Genomic DNA, 14,826 nt, shown 5'->3' on the forward strand with positions numbered 1-14,826 from the left:
TACATAAAAATCCCAGTAGGTAAATAACTCATACCCTCCAGTATAAAAATCAATTTATTTAATAAACAATTTTGAGTAAGCTCTTGAATTGCATCAAGTACTTACTGAATTTTTTTATAATGTAATTATATTGGAATCCTAAAACTTCTATCAATTAGAATTTAAATTCAATTCCCATATAATTCCCCCGAGTTTACAGTTTTTTTTAAAATTTATTTATTAACTTGTAACGTATTTATCCTGTAAGTTTAATATCTTCACAACTAAGTATCTTCTTACCGAAATCTTGGGATTTCAACATTGTCACAGAACTAACTTAAGTAATGTGGTAATGTTTTAATTAAAAGAATAAACAAATATAGTACACATATTCTTTTTTAATACAAGTTAGCCTATAAATTTGTATATCTTATAATTTAAAAAATACAAGAGTTTTTTTTATATGTTAATAAAATAAATTAAGTCATACAATCTTATATGTCGGTCGCGAGTCGCAGTCGAAGTAGAAGTTGCCTAGTTGCTAAAATATATACCGCGAAAACAAAAAAACGAAGACTAAATTTCCATAATCTTATAAATAAATCGCTTTATGTATGCGCACAAGGTCGCGCCATTAAAAAAATAAATAAGAATAAATACAGTTTTTTTTCATATGTCCTTGATTTAAGATGTTCAAATTGAAAATCTTCATCGCGTATATCTACGTTTTATTTTAGTAGGTATTTCACGTCACGTGCTATTGTGGAATATAATATAACAAAAGTTTGATTATCATTTTTTTAATTATTAATACATCATTAACAGGATTAATTCAGAAAGTCAAAAAATATGTTTTTACATAATATTATATTATTGAAATGTGTTTTAGCAGCGCCGTCTTTAGATTAATAAAGCCTGAGCATATCTTTTTGCACAAGCAACGAGCGGTCCACTTTTCAGCTGTCAAAATCAGATCCCAGATTGCTTGACATTGATTGATTAGCCCTTTCTCATTTCAAATAGAATAATAAAAAATTCTGAAATCAAATAATATATATGAACTATCAGTGATATTTAATATAATAGACATTCATGTTATTCATCAGCTGTCAGAGTCATACTAGTTCTTCACACAAAAATCGGTGGTAATATCGATTTCCAAAATATATGTAGTATTGATCTATGCATTACATTTGTACAATGTGTGTTAATGCTAGTATAATATTTATCATGTAACTTATCTATTCAAAAATTCCCTGTGCAAACACGACAGACGCGTCAGCATGAGCACTCTATAGAACAATAACAGGCAATGACAGTTCATAAATATAGAATAACGGGAGGGGCGGAAAAAGTAGGACCAGTCGTTGTAAATGTATCGGCTTTCTACTTAAGTCGGCAATGGTTGGCCATCTCAATTGTTTTCGGTCTCCAGTAGTCTTCGGTCAGATCTACACGTAAAGCTATTTCAACGCGTTTCTCTTAGTTTATAGATACTGAAATCAATTTATTTGCGATAAGGTGGTTTTATTCTTCTTACCCAAACAACGACAGTTTAATATGTATGAATAGTTTAGGTGCATTGTACATGCTATAATTTCTCTTCATATTTTGGTGTACAATCACAATACTACAATTATATAATATTTTTTTTTTTTTATCATGTTCGATCCTAATAGAATTATATGGGCCTCCACAGAATGGAGATTCACATTAACAGATTTTTGTCCCAGGATTCGAGCATGGGACTAATGACATTATAAGCCGATGCGTAAGTCAATTAAAATATAAACACGACAGACGCGTCATCATGAGCACTCTATAGAACAATGACAGGTCATCTATAGACAACAACGGGTGGGGTTTAAAAACGTAGGTTCAGTTGTTGTGAATGTATCGGCTTTCTACTTGATTCAGCAATAGTTTTAGACATATAATAATATTATTATTATCGCTTAAAGGTTAAAAGCAAAGACAAAACACAAAGGTATAATTACAGCATTCTATTAATCTTCTAAGTCAGACGATCAATATTTATTTAGGTCTAATAGTTAGACAATTAATAATATCCTGCTATGAACGATTACAAACTGTTAAATAATACTACCCACACTATTCAAGTAAATACAAAAACGACCCTTAGGGTAAACCTTAAAACCTAAACAAGAAATAGTCAATAGTCTACTTCTTGAAGTGTTGACCTTATTGGAGATAAGATAATATCTTTTATCAATTCGATAAGCTTATAACAGATATTATTTACTATATCATATATTGATACTAATAAATAAAATTTAAGTGTTTGTTTGTGATTTTACAATAATGTACCTACCCTTCGATATTTATCTTTGCCTTATTCTGCGAGAACGAAGCACGTAATAAATTTAACATTTTTTTATCAATATCATCAATACTCTTATGAAACTTGCACAACTTAAGAACTAAGTTATTCCAGAGCGTTGGAAGCAAGGAGCACAGAGCAGTGGAGCAATGGGGTTTTACCGGGAGCACCGAAGATTTGTTTGTAGTGCTCCACTGCTCCGGGTGTATTTATTATCATTAAATTTTCGTCCTAAAATCCAATAAAAATAATATATTTGATACTTTGCAATACTGCCGAGTGATAAATAACTTCACTTTTTTGACAGAAGAGGCAGCTTATGAAAGACGATTTGTTTTCGGAAATTTTGTTTGATGAGATTAATAATTTAAACTTTTGTATACTTACATAATATAATACCAATTAAAACTTTTTACTCTGAGCGGAGCAGACCCTGGAGTGAAGAAAAAGGGGTCTGCTTCAATCCTCCGCATTATTTTGAGCGATTCTGAACAGTTTTATTTCGATATGATTATTTATAAATCTTCTCGAAAATCTTGCATTTCTAACAAATTATTACGAGTTAATAAAGTGGACAGATAGTAGCGGTGGAGTGGTGGTGTGATGGACTGGTGCGTGAAGTGGTGAATGGTGCGGTGATATACGAGTCGAGATACGCACGCATTCATTCTACCGTTAGCGATAGTCTGGACTTTATCGTTGTGATACAGTTGTAAGAATGAAATTGCGTTTACCCAATATTCAATAAGTATACATAATTTTAACACCTCAGATATATATAACTACTAGATAAAATAGTGCCCAACAGGGCAGGGCTTAAGCCTGTAATCATTAAATTTGCGTCAATGTGGTTTAACCAATCAGTTAACTTAATTATGTAGTTAATTTAATTTAACTAATAACTAGTAGTTCTAACATGAAATGCTTATCAAATTACATTAATGTTGACTTTCGGTTTTTGTATTTTAAATTAAGGTATCATTTTTATTTGTCCTAATTACAAACGATTGGGAGACTGCGATGGCTAGGTCATGTGCACCGTATGAATGACAATGAACCGGCAAAGAGAGTGATGTCCAGCAATCCAATTGGACGTAGAAGAAGAGGGATGAAGGGAGAAAGATTCGCTGGAGGCTAAGGTGGAGGGACCTGTTGGAAGAGGCCAGAACCCACACCGGGTTGTCGCGCCCCTGATGATGATGAATTACAAACCGACGCCCTGATCACTCTAGTTTATTCACTACGAGAGCCGCCAAAGATCTCTCTAATTATAACGTACTTGCACTTGCTAATAATTTAATAAACTATTTCATTTATTCACAATTAATGATACCTTAATTTAAAACAAAAAAAGTCGATAGTTAACATTCGCTCACCTAGATCTAATTTTTATCTATGGCGAACATTCACGTTCGATTTGTATTGTTCGTTTCAGTTTAATTCTTGATTGCAGTACGAATTGAACGAGTAATGAGCAGTTTGGTAGATTGATGAACACATCGATTAGATGAATAATAATTACTTTATATCTGTGAAATATAATTTATGTGCATACTTTAATATCATACTATTACCAAAGACATTGTATTCTCACATATTATATGGACTGCAATAATAATAAATAAATACGTACTAATAATTCGAGCTAAAATTATAATTTACTTATAGCTTGTCTTTTTCTTGAAGCGCCATTACCACTGCGGGTGATTCGACTTATGCCTTGACCGCTTTATGTTTTTTTTTCTATTTGGTTGTATAATTTCCACATTATCGGTTATAATAAAGAGAATTTCTTAATATTTTTTTTAAAGTCTTAACATGATTACGTAAATATGTTTTGTGTAATCACTTAAAAAAATAATTGTAAGGCCACACGGCGCAATTTTCTTTTTTCTCTCTCTTAAACAGGCACTATAGAGAATGAGAGAAACAAATTTACGACATCTTAAAAAAACATTGGCTTAAACATTAAGTGGCAAAACCAACATAAAAGCATTTCCAACTTTCAGAAAAACCGCAAAGTTTCCGCTATATATTTTTTTTCTCCTTTGAAAGTTGAGAATTTTTCCGCCGCACATAACGGGCGCCTTAAAAATTTCACAGTAGAATAAAAATTCTTATTTATTGCACTTAAAAAATACTTTAAGTCGGTAAACCTAAGGTACTCGAATTTATTAACTCAATACGGTTCTGGTAATTTTATTTTCCTACTTATGGAGTTTTTAAATTCTTTCACACCCATGTTAACTGACGTTCACCAACGAAAAATATTTTTTTACAATTTATTTAAGTAAATAATGTAGGTTATAATATAATATTATAATCTCTAACATTGAAGACGTGTGTTGGAATCTCGCACTCTCTAAAATATTTTCCAGGACATATCTATATATTATGTATTGGCGGTCCTTTTTAGTGAACTGTGGGAAGAAGATAGCTAGGTTAAGGAGGGGGGGAGGCGGTTACACATGGAGTCAATCCAGGCACAAACTTTTGATGTTGATATAGCGAGCGTGCTGGGTTGGTTGGTGTTTACGCACTCACATAACTATTACGATTACTCTCACGGTTACACTGCTTGTGACGGATGTGTTGGTAAATAGTATATGATTATTTATAAATTACGGTGATTGACGTGGCATTGGTCGAACCGTAACTATTAATTGAATTACTTCTTTGGTGGCTCTAGGGCAGTCAAACTAGTGCAATTATTGACGCTTTGATGGTCTGCAACTAACTAAATTGTTTATAACATACCTGGATGCACTACAATGATTGTGGGAGGTACGTTAGAAATTTATATGGGATTAGCGCAACGATAATTGGCCCAGACAAGTATATTTCTGAAGTTTTGATGTAATGTACTTAACAAGTATAGATTTATCATTTTCTTTGAATTTACTTTGGTATTCACACTTTTTTCTCATATAAAAAGTGACACATCATAGAATAAAAAATCTTTAATTATTATATAAAAGTCAAAATAATATATTTGTTTGGTCGCCTTTTCCTAATCAATCTTAATACATAATATAAAAAATACAAAGATAATTTGCCTGCCAATATGGATATGATAATTTTTTTTGTTTGACTTGGCTGTCATAATTATTTTCATTTTAAGATATTGTCCACAGAATGGAGTTTTGTATTGACAGATTTCGTTTTTACGAGAAATGGATGTCAGCCCTTTTCTCAACCTATTATGCCCATACTCTGACTCATACACAAATTGAAAAACAATATGTGTACTTGTCAGACCCAGGATTCAAACCTGAGACCCACGACGCAATAGGCCAACGCTTAAGCCGTGCGGCCATCGTGGTTACAGATATATTAATACTGTTGAATGTGACTATTATTGTTTTTTTTTAAGAAAAATAAATGTATATTATTATCTGTAAACCCGCGTACTTCAGCTTGTGTCTTATAAAAATATATTACAGTACAATCACTTGATATTTTTACCATAGTTATCGTGACAACGTGACTTATCCTTAATATAGCTATTGTCCTAATCATTATAATATATTTTTAGTATAATATAGGAAAAATACGCGATACTAAGAAATTTAACGCTTTTAAGATAAAAAAATTTTACGTTCAATGTAAGTGCAGAATAAAGATAACGAAATTGGCTAATAATATTTTAATGCTTCTGGTTACGTTTAGGCATTTCTACCCAAAGCAATTTCATAATAATTTCCATAAACTTTTCGCTTTTAGGTCAGGATTATAAATAATTTTATTGAGTACTATTAACGTGAAAAATAATCGTAAGAAATAACGTTATAAAACCGTTTAAAATAGATAACAAGACATAAAAAAAGAATTGTTTCCGCAACAGTGATATTTCTCTTACACCTCCTTCCAAATAAACCTTCACTGAATCAAGTTCCAGTTTGACGTAATTATCATTTTTTATGCAACAGTAGGTATTTTTTCGTTCCAAACTTTCTATAACAATCAGTGCAGTATTCCCAGAAATACTTTTATACTCCATTTATATTCAAGAAAGTTTTAATTTATCTTTAGTCTGAAATTTTATTTTCATATTGTAAAACTCGTAGTAAACTTTTATCACTACGTATCATAATACGGCATGATACAGAATACATAAAGTCATGTCTAAGAGTTTGAATCTTGTATCTATCTGGGTTGCCTGTTATTTTTTCAATTTGTATTAATTTATCCAGAAGAAGATGGACTAATTATTTCAAAAAAATCGTAGGTATGTACTTACATTATTTTTGAATGCGTAATTTCAAAATAATAATCGTTTCTCGTGAAATGAAAGTTGATATTTGTGACATAGTTTATTGAAATACTGGCTCGTTCTATCGGTCTAAATTCGGGTTACCTATACAACGTTTTTTATTTGTTTGTGGTGCTTACGGTGTGAATTTTTTTCTAATCAATTCTTCATATTCATTTATATTATCTTTCAATTCACTGACTATTTTTTTTAATGTAGTAACTAAATTTTAAATATTATTTCAGTGTTGACATTTTAAAAGTATTTTTATTTCAATCGTGTGGCGCTTTTATGTTTGGCAGATCCAGTAACTTGGGAATAAACGAATTTTAAAATCATAGAAAAGATAACAATAGGGAAAATAATGATAAATTTATTATTAATAAACACAGCTGTGTCAGCTACCCCACTTTACTACCTTCGAGCAATTACTGACATTGCGTCAAGTACCTACTAGGTATATAATCCAATAACAATGCTTTTGTTGAAATTGAGCCTCGCTGTTTTTATTAACTTCATTCACTTGAACTGTAATTCGAAACGCGAGCACTCGAGAAATTACGTAGGAAAAATTTTCAACGCTAAGTCGCTGTCAAAATTTAAGAATTTTACATCAGAAATTATTACTGGATACCTTCAAACTTTTCATAACAAGATTCTGCCACTTAATAGATATTCTTGAAACTTAATAATTATAATTAGGTTGTAAATTCCAGACACTAACTGTTATAATATTATAACTTGACCTATTCGTGCCATTTTAAAATTATCAACTCACTTTTAAGTTTATTATCAATTAAAGACAACATCCCTACGATAGTACGTATGCAGTTTGTCGTAACACAGTTTATCGTGAGATCAGTGACGTCCCTAGACAAAATTCCGCCCCATTTTTTTATAAAGTATTTTTTATCGTTCGTGCATGTGTCATTTCTGGTCACCAAGGATGCTGAAGAGCAACGAAAATAAACTAGACATCGCGAACCTGACAGAAAATTACAGTCCTGTTAAAACTTTTATGTAATTTAATACATTTTGTTTCCAACCATTGAGCTGAATTTTTAATGAAAAGATATTTTCGTTATTATTAAGTTTAGGTAGCTATTTCTATATATACCAAATGAGTCTCCCCGATTTGCCGCCCTTCGAGTAACTGCCGCCCCTAAGCGACGCTCAATCTGCCTGGACGTCACTGCGTGAGATGTTCTATCGGAAATAGACAACCGTATAAAATATTGAAATTAATTCCTTACGTAAATAAACCACTTAATGATTACAAGATAAAAAGAACTTTTTATACACGTTTTTAAATTTTCTGTTGAATCATATAAACTTGACTTGACTAGCTTAAACGAACAAAAAAAAATGTGCTTGATAGAAATAATACTGAAATGTCATTTTGACATTCATATTGATTTCCATAGTAACGCACGTATATATTAATAATTTAGTTGCTAGGACCCCAGACCCCTAGCAACCAATAATGGTGTCGAAATAACTTTTAATACAAAACAGAATTAACTGAAAATGAATTCAATTCTACTTAAATATGGCTAAACGTAATAAAAAATGCATTGGCATCGTGTTCTGATATATTCTAAAAGTTTCAAATATCTAGCTAGTCGGGAAGTTGGTTAAAAATCGATTTCAAGATTTGTACCGGACAAATAAGAATACGAGCTAAGAAAAACGTTGTGAAAATACGTTAAAACTACAGAAATATAAGGGAAATACAGAAATATAGGTAGGTTAGTAAATTAGAAATGCAATCAAAATATTGTGTAATTTATATAAAATTCTTGTAGGTTCTCGTGTCAAGTCATACCTATCAAATACCTGATTATAATGACAATGTTATTATCAAACATTTGATGCCAATCAATATGAAATTAATGCTCTTATTGAATCTAACAAAACTGGAGCAGTTCGTGGAGCAGTACTGTCTGCAATGCTCCACGAACAACGGTGTTTTTTTAACTCAATTCTATACGGGAATTTCTTTCCGGCATGACAACTCACAAAAAACTATGTTACGGCGAAATCTAATACGTACAATTTAATAATTTACTTAACCAATTAAATCAGCTAGGGGGAACTTTAATATTATATATTATTTTCAGAGAGGCCGGGTTGTACCTGCGGGCATGACCACCAAGATGTTGAACACATCCTCTGGGATTGCCCGATTATGTAACTTGAACGAGCGGAGCTGTGTGCCAGGGTCTATCCTCACACGGGCCCAATTGGTCATGGAGATCTGATAGCAACCGAGGCCAACGCAGCGGCGCAACGGCATTCGATAAATTTACAGCGTCGTATGGGGAGCGGAATAGTCCCGACTCTTCTGTAGACTCATCCATTTCAATTCGTGACACTCAGTATGCGGGTACACAAAGCGCTTAAGGCCATGCATTAGTTGAGGCACGGTCTAAAAAGATCGTCGCTAGGCGATGCGCGGATTGCGGGTGGCGGGTGAAAATGACGCCTGTCAAACGAAATATTAATTGTCATATAAATCCAACATACGTCCATTTTATGTTCTGTTCATTGTTCTATTAGTAACAATAATAATATATTCATTGACATGTTTTCTTTTTAAAGTAAATGGGTAACGTTTTTAGTCATCTTTACACGATTTTAGAATTAATTGACCCGTCGCCATCACGCAGCAAAGTGACGTGTTCCTGGGTCAACATTCTCTCAGTGAATGGCAGCGAGTCCAAAATTTCGTCGCCCGTACAGTTGAAAATTATTTGGCGTTTCACTGATGCGTCACCTTAACGTCAGCGGACAGCAGAGCCAGTCAAAAAAGATCGCACAAAAAATGATTCACATATTATAAAGCATTATATTATTTAACACTGTTATATTATGGTTTTTATACCTTTTTACTTTTACTTTTTAGGAGATTATACCAATTTTTTCACACTGTACAGTGTATTTACATACAATCGCGTTTTTTTTATTATTTCACGTATAATTACACGATACAACGATTATAATATTAACCTAAAGTGGCTCTCAATCAACAATAGGATTGCCTTGCTGGCCCATCAAATATATATATATATATCGGTGGGCCACGCGTCAAGGGTATCTTTCCCTTCTACCTAGGTAGTAAGGGCAGACTGTCTGATGATATAATTTTGAAAGTCGTTATCTCGTTTGATAATTATAAAAAACACAACACATACATGCAGGTCGCTTTCTTTGACCCAGATGACGCAATAGATTCTTTAAAAGATTTCAAAAGAGGCCATTAATTAATATTATATCAAAATTTGTATAATTATATCACAAATTGAGTGTGAAATGTTGCCCAAAGTATAGTAAAAAAATATCTTCACTATAACACCAAAAGGGGTCTTTAATCAATCTTTCACCAAAATTATTTTTAAGATTTATTCATGAATATTATTTACCAAAGATATTGTTAAAAATATTTTCATATGCCAATATTCGTGTATTTTTTATTTGTAAAAAGAGTATCTTATTTACGAAAAAAATGCAATATGACTTAATTTTAAATGAATTTATGGTTTTAATGTCTTTTTTAATACGGGCAACCCCAAATAACTCTGTGCGTTGGGTCTTCTCATTCCTGAATGTGCCACTGGATAAATTCCTAAGTTTTTTTTTTATTTCAAAGTTGCGGATGGCGCAACGGGGTAGAGTGCAAAATTAGAACGGTTTTATTCGTTGATTTTATTCAAAAGTTGGGTAGGTATATATTATAATCTAGCATGTCCTGATGAGATTTTTGATGGGGAACTTCAATATAAATTTCAGGTCTTTAATTTGGTATCAACGGCTATATATTAGTCAAAAATTAAATATTTTATTAATCAAATTAAAATACTATATTGAAGGGATAGTCCACTGGTATTATATATTGTTTTATGTTTGAATAAATTTTAATTTGAAAGCTTCCACTCAGTTAGTGATGAAAACCAATCATTCAAGTCAGTGAATGTTTAAAAAATACGAAAAGTATATAATATGTGTTTATTAAAAATAGAAAATTGCGCATGCATAAGTGATACATAATATTTATGATGATATCTTTTGCAACCTATTATTGTGAAACTTTGTTAGGTGCCTTACAAAAGTTATTCTATCATACATGGAGATATTTTGAAGGAAATTTTTCAGTTACCAATTGAATTCTATTTTGTAATCTACACACGACAGGTGTCCCTAAAATTAACTAAATTACCTCTTAAAATAATCGTTTCATAAATAATTATTCTAAATAGTTGTTTTATTCCACGAAAAAAATACATAATTCGATATTTATAGCAAAGATCATTAAATATAATTATAGTATAATACCAAAAGAGTGCCCCAATCCTAAACTTGATAAACCATACCGAGCGTATACCGGAAGCACGAGTTCTGAAAAAATCTCGCGGAAAAAAGATCGGAGACTTTGTTAAAAGGACAATATAATGAAAAGAAGCTATTTAAATACTCAATTAAAAGAACTCGAAAATGGCGCGAAAATCCGAAGCAATTGAATAAAAGCGGTAAAAATTATCACAACCAAATCTTATAATTTTTATTGTGTTATTATTATTATTATTCTATGAAAGTTACCCAACAACTTTTTTTTATATTAATGGCTTTTAGCGCGTCGTATATCTTATATGGCACTGGTCTTCTAACCCGTTGATCTTGAGTTCGAATTATTATGCTTGTCGAGTAAAATTCAATCAATATTATATTTGCATTCTAGACAAGCCCCAAGACATTGAGTAAATGCCTAACAAGCAGTCATCGCAATAAGATTCTATTAAAATTTCTCCACGGTATGTATATAGATACATAATAAATAACCATTTTTATTGTATTTTTTAGAAACTTAAGACGTTTGAAGTTACGAAACTTAATAACAATTATAAGAATATATGTAGCGCTCAAATAAATAAAATTTCAAAAAAACAAAAAGATATAACACATAGAATGGTCTTCAATACCTCCATTGTTCCTTAAAATATGAAGATGGCTTTAAATTCGGTAATAATTTTGTGTAACGCCTATACCTGTTATGATTAATTTCCGAACAAAATTTATTTTTCAAAGGAATGTGAAATATTAGTCAATTTTTTATCAAACACTTTTCTTATAATACTTCCTATATTGGATATATTGAATGAATTAATTTATACACTAAGATTGCCTTTTGATTATATTACAAAATAAGAACATAATATTATTGAGACAAATTTAAATATTATTGTATAAAATAATATTGTGTTTACCAAAATAGGTATTGTAAAAGTGAAACTTCTTGGAAAAACATTATTGCAGCTAAAAATATTGATATTTTTATTAAAACCAGGAGTAAATAATTAAATATGACCTTATGGCAGAGCGAGTTCAAAAGAAATTTTTGAGACTCCTTTATTTGAGGTTATATGGATACTATCCGTGGCTTTATCCAACTAACTTTCTCTTAGGTATGCTTACATACTGTAGTTTAAGTGCAAGAAGATATCAATATTTGGCCACGTATTTTGTCGACTTATACGTGGCGTAAATGAGAACTCTGCCATTCTTGGAAGTATTCCCTTGTGTGTCCCTGATAACTATCTTAGAAATCGGTAGCATCAGTCGTTTGTTCTCCCAAGGAGCAGAACTAACCTGACATTGGTGTTTTCCAATTGGGAGGGCAATAACTCTGTTCAAACAAAACGTTAAGGATGTTGATATATTCTGTCTATGTGAGGATGAGTATAAATAGGTGGACGTTGTTTTATAAATTCTTAAAATAAGGTCCTTCGGTGTGCTTCCATGTTTTATAATTTATATATATTTTCTTAAATTTTCATATATTTTTTTATAATTTTGTACCTTTTACTTTACTTTTCATATTGTTTTTGTGATACTGCATATATTTATTTCTTCTTTACACTGTTTCTTTGTTTTTAAATGTCATGTTGTGAACGTCTTAAATTTGAAATTTGAAATTATATATTATATAATTTATAAACAAATTTAGGTATATTGTTTTAACGTTCATGCAAAAACTCGTTATTCACCTGATTTGGTTATTGTTATTAACCTATCAAATAGTTATACCTAATAAATTTCTAGTTAAAAGAATATTGTCTTGAAGGCGCGAAATTTCACTCAAGAACACAGTTGAGATTTTTTTATCAACACTACAATACTAGTTTAAATTTGTATTCGAAATCATAACTTATACTAATTTAGTTATAATAAATAATATACCACATCCCTATATTATCAATTTTCTATATATTAATTAATTTCTCGTCTGTTTTCTTGCCGGAATCTGAAATACCTCATATAGCGTAGTTATTAGAAATTAACTATTGCTAAAATAACAGATGTAAAACTAGTAGTTTTTGCTTTTTTTTAACACCACAACAGGCTATATGGTCGAATGACATTGGTGTAGTGAAACAGTCACAAATACCCAGGCTTTGAGAAAATCACACAAATATATTATTGTGACCTCACCGAGAATCGAATTCAGTGCTCCCAGATGAGAGGCCAGCACGTTACGAACAGTACTATGAGAGTTAATAGCACCGACCAAGAAAGTGAAAAATATTAGTAAGATAAATTCTGTAGGCTAGAATTTTTTGTTGGATCTTTTTCATAATAATATAATTTAAATAACAATAAATTTATATCTTTAACCTCTCTATGATCGAGCGGTTACCGGGTCGTCTTATAAAGTCGTGGGTCCCGGCTTCGAATCCTGGGTCTGGAAAATTCACATTTTGTTTTTTAATGTGGGTTTGGACCTGATTATAGACTTAATATGTTGAGCAAGTGAGCAAGAGCAAGATCTATTTCTCGTAAAAACAAAAATCTGTTATACAAACCTCAACTCTGTGGAGACCTGTATGGTCTTCTTAGGATCGGACCTCTTATTAGGATCTGATTCTTAGAATAGACCGGTAAAAAAAAATTTATGTATATAATAGTGAAGAAAATAATATTTAATTAAAAACGGTTTTTTTGTAAGCGCTGAAAAAATATTAAAATGCATACCAATATTAATATTTTCATGAAAACATGGTGTGTTATAAAAACTGTCGCATTAAAATTCCAATTATTGAAAGTATGTGTACAATAATATAACTTCTCCAAATAAGACATCGTTTTTCTTTTATAATGGATTCCTTTACCTAAACCCAAATTCTTGATTTTCCACATTGCCAATGTGGCGAAGCCATTAAATACGATGAATATTTATCAGACTGTATCTACATGAGACGAAAGGTTTGATCTAATTTAATTGTATGTAAACACAGTGTGCAATAGAAAGCGCCCTCCTTCTACAGACACCATGATTCAGTGACTTTGTAACCTATTTTATTACATCACATACCAATATATAATCGAGTTGAACTATAATCGTTTTCACCTAAGGAATATATTTTCGCTAAAAGTGGTATATCGATTTATAATATAAGTTAGCGTTCTGTCCAGTAGGACTTCTATACTGGCTCTGGTGCATATCTTATCTGCATCCCTCTACATTTAAAAATCAGTTCCTTTCCCGCAAGTCTTGGACCGGTGGTTGTGCTGCAATGCATTTGACTTATCATTCATCTAAAATATGTTATTATTACAGAACAATATTACTATGTTACAACAAATTATAAGAACATTTTTGACAAATACAAAAAATATGATATTGTCAAAAATCCAAGGTCAGATGTCGATTATTACAATATTTTCAGGAGACAGCAAACAATTATCTGTTTTTTTTCTGTGTATTATTCTTATTTGTTATAAAGGACTAACATTGTTATGTTTCATCGAATATTTGCGGAAAAGGAGCTGAACGGTACACGAAGATGAACGCGGCTGATGTATGCACAAGAACCAGTATACTTGGAAGTCGCACTGGTCAAAATCCTAACCTAAAATCCACTGCGAAAAAACAAAGACGAAAGTCGCAAAAATAATTAACATTTTGTAAAGTTGTGAAGTAATTGGGGTGCCAAACCCTGTGTTTTAAAAACGACTGCACTTTTATTGTATTTTTCCACATGCGATAATGGTGGATATATCCTTAAATGATGCTTGCCGCAAACTAACGAGCTCGAAACCAACTGCTGTGATATAGTAGCCGCCAATATATACCGCACAGGCAAAGTTTAATGAAAGACATATACTAAATTATGAACATTCATCGACGCAATCATGTCTAAAATTCAGTAAAAGCTTCCTTAGACTATCAAAGAAGTGGTGGAAAGAATGGTGAGGTAAT

The sequence above is a fragment of the Rhyacophila brunnea genome, unplaced genomic scaffold (genome assembly GCF_057557595.1).
Source record: "Rhyacophila brunnea isolate RB1 unplaced genomic scaffold, BYU_Rbru_1.0 scaffold_19, whole genome shotgun sequence".
Taxonomy (NCBI): Eukaryota; Metazoa; Arthropoda; class Insecta; order Trichoptera; family Rhyacophilidae; genus Rhyacophila; species Rhyacophila brunnea.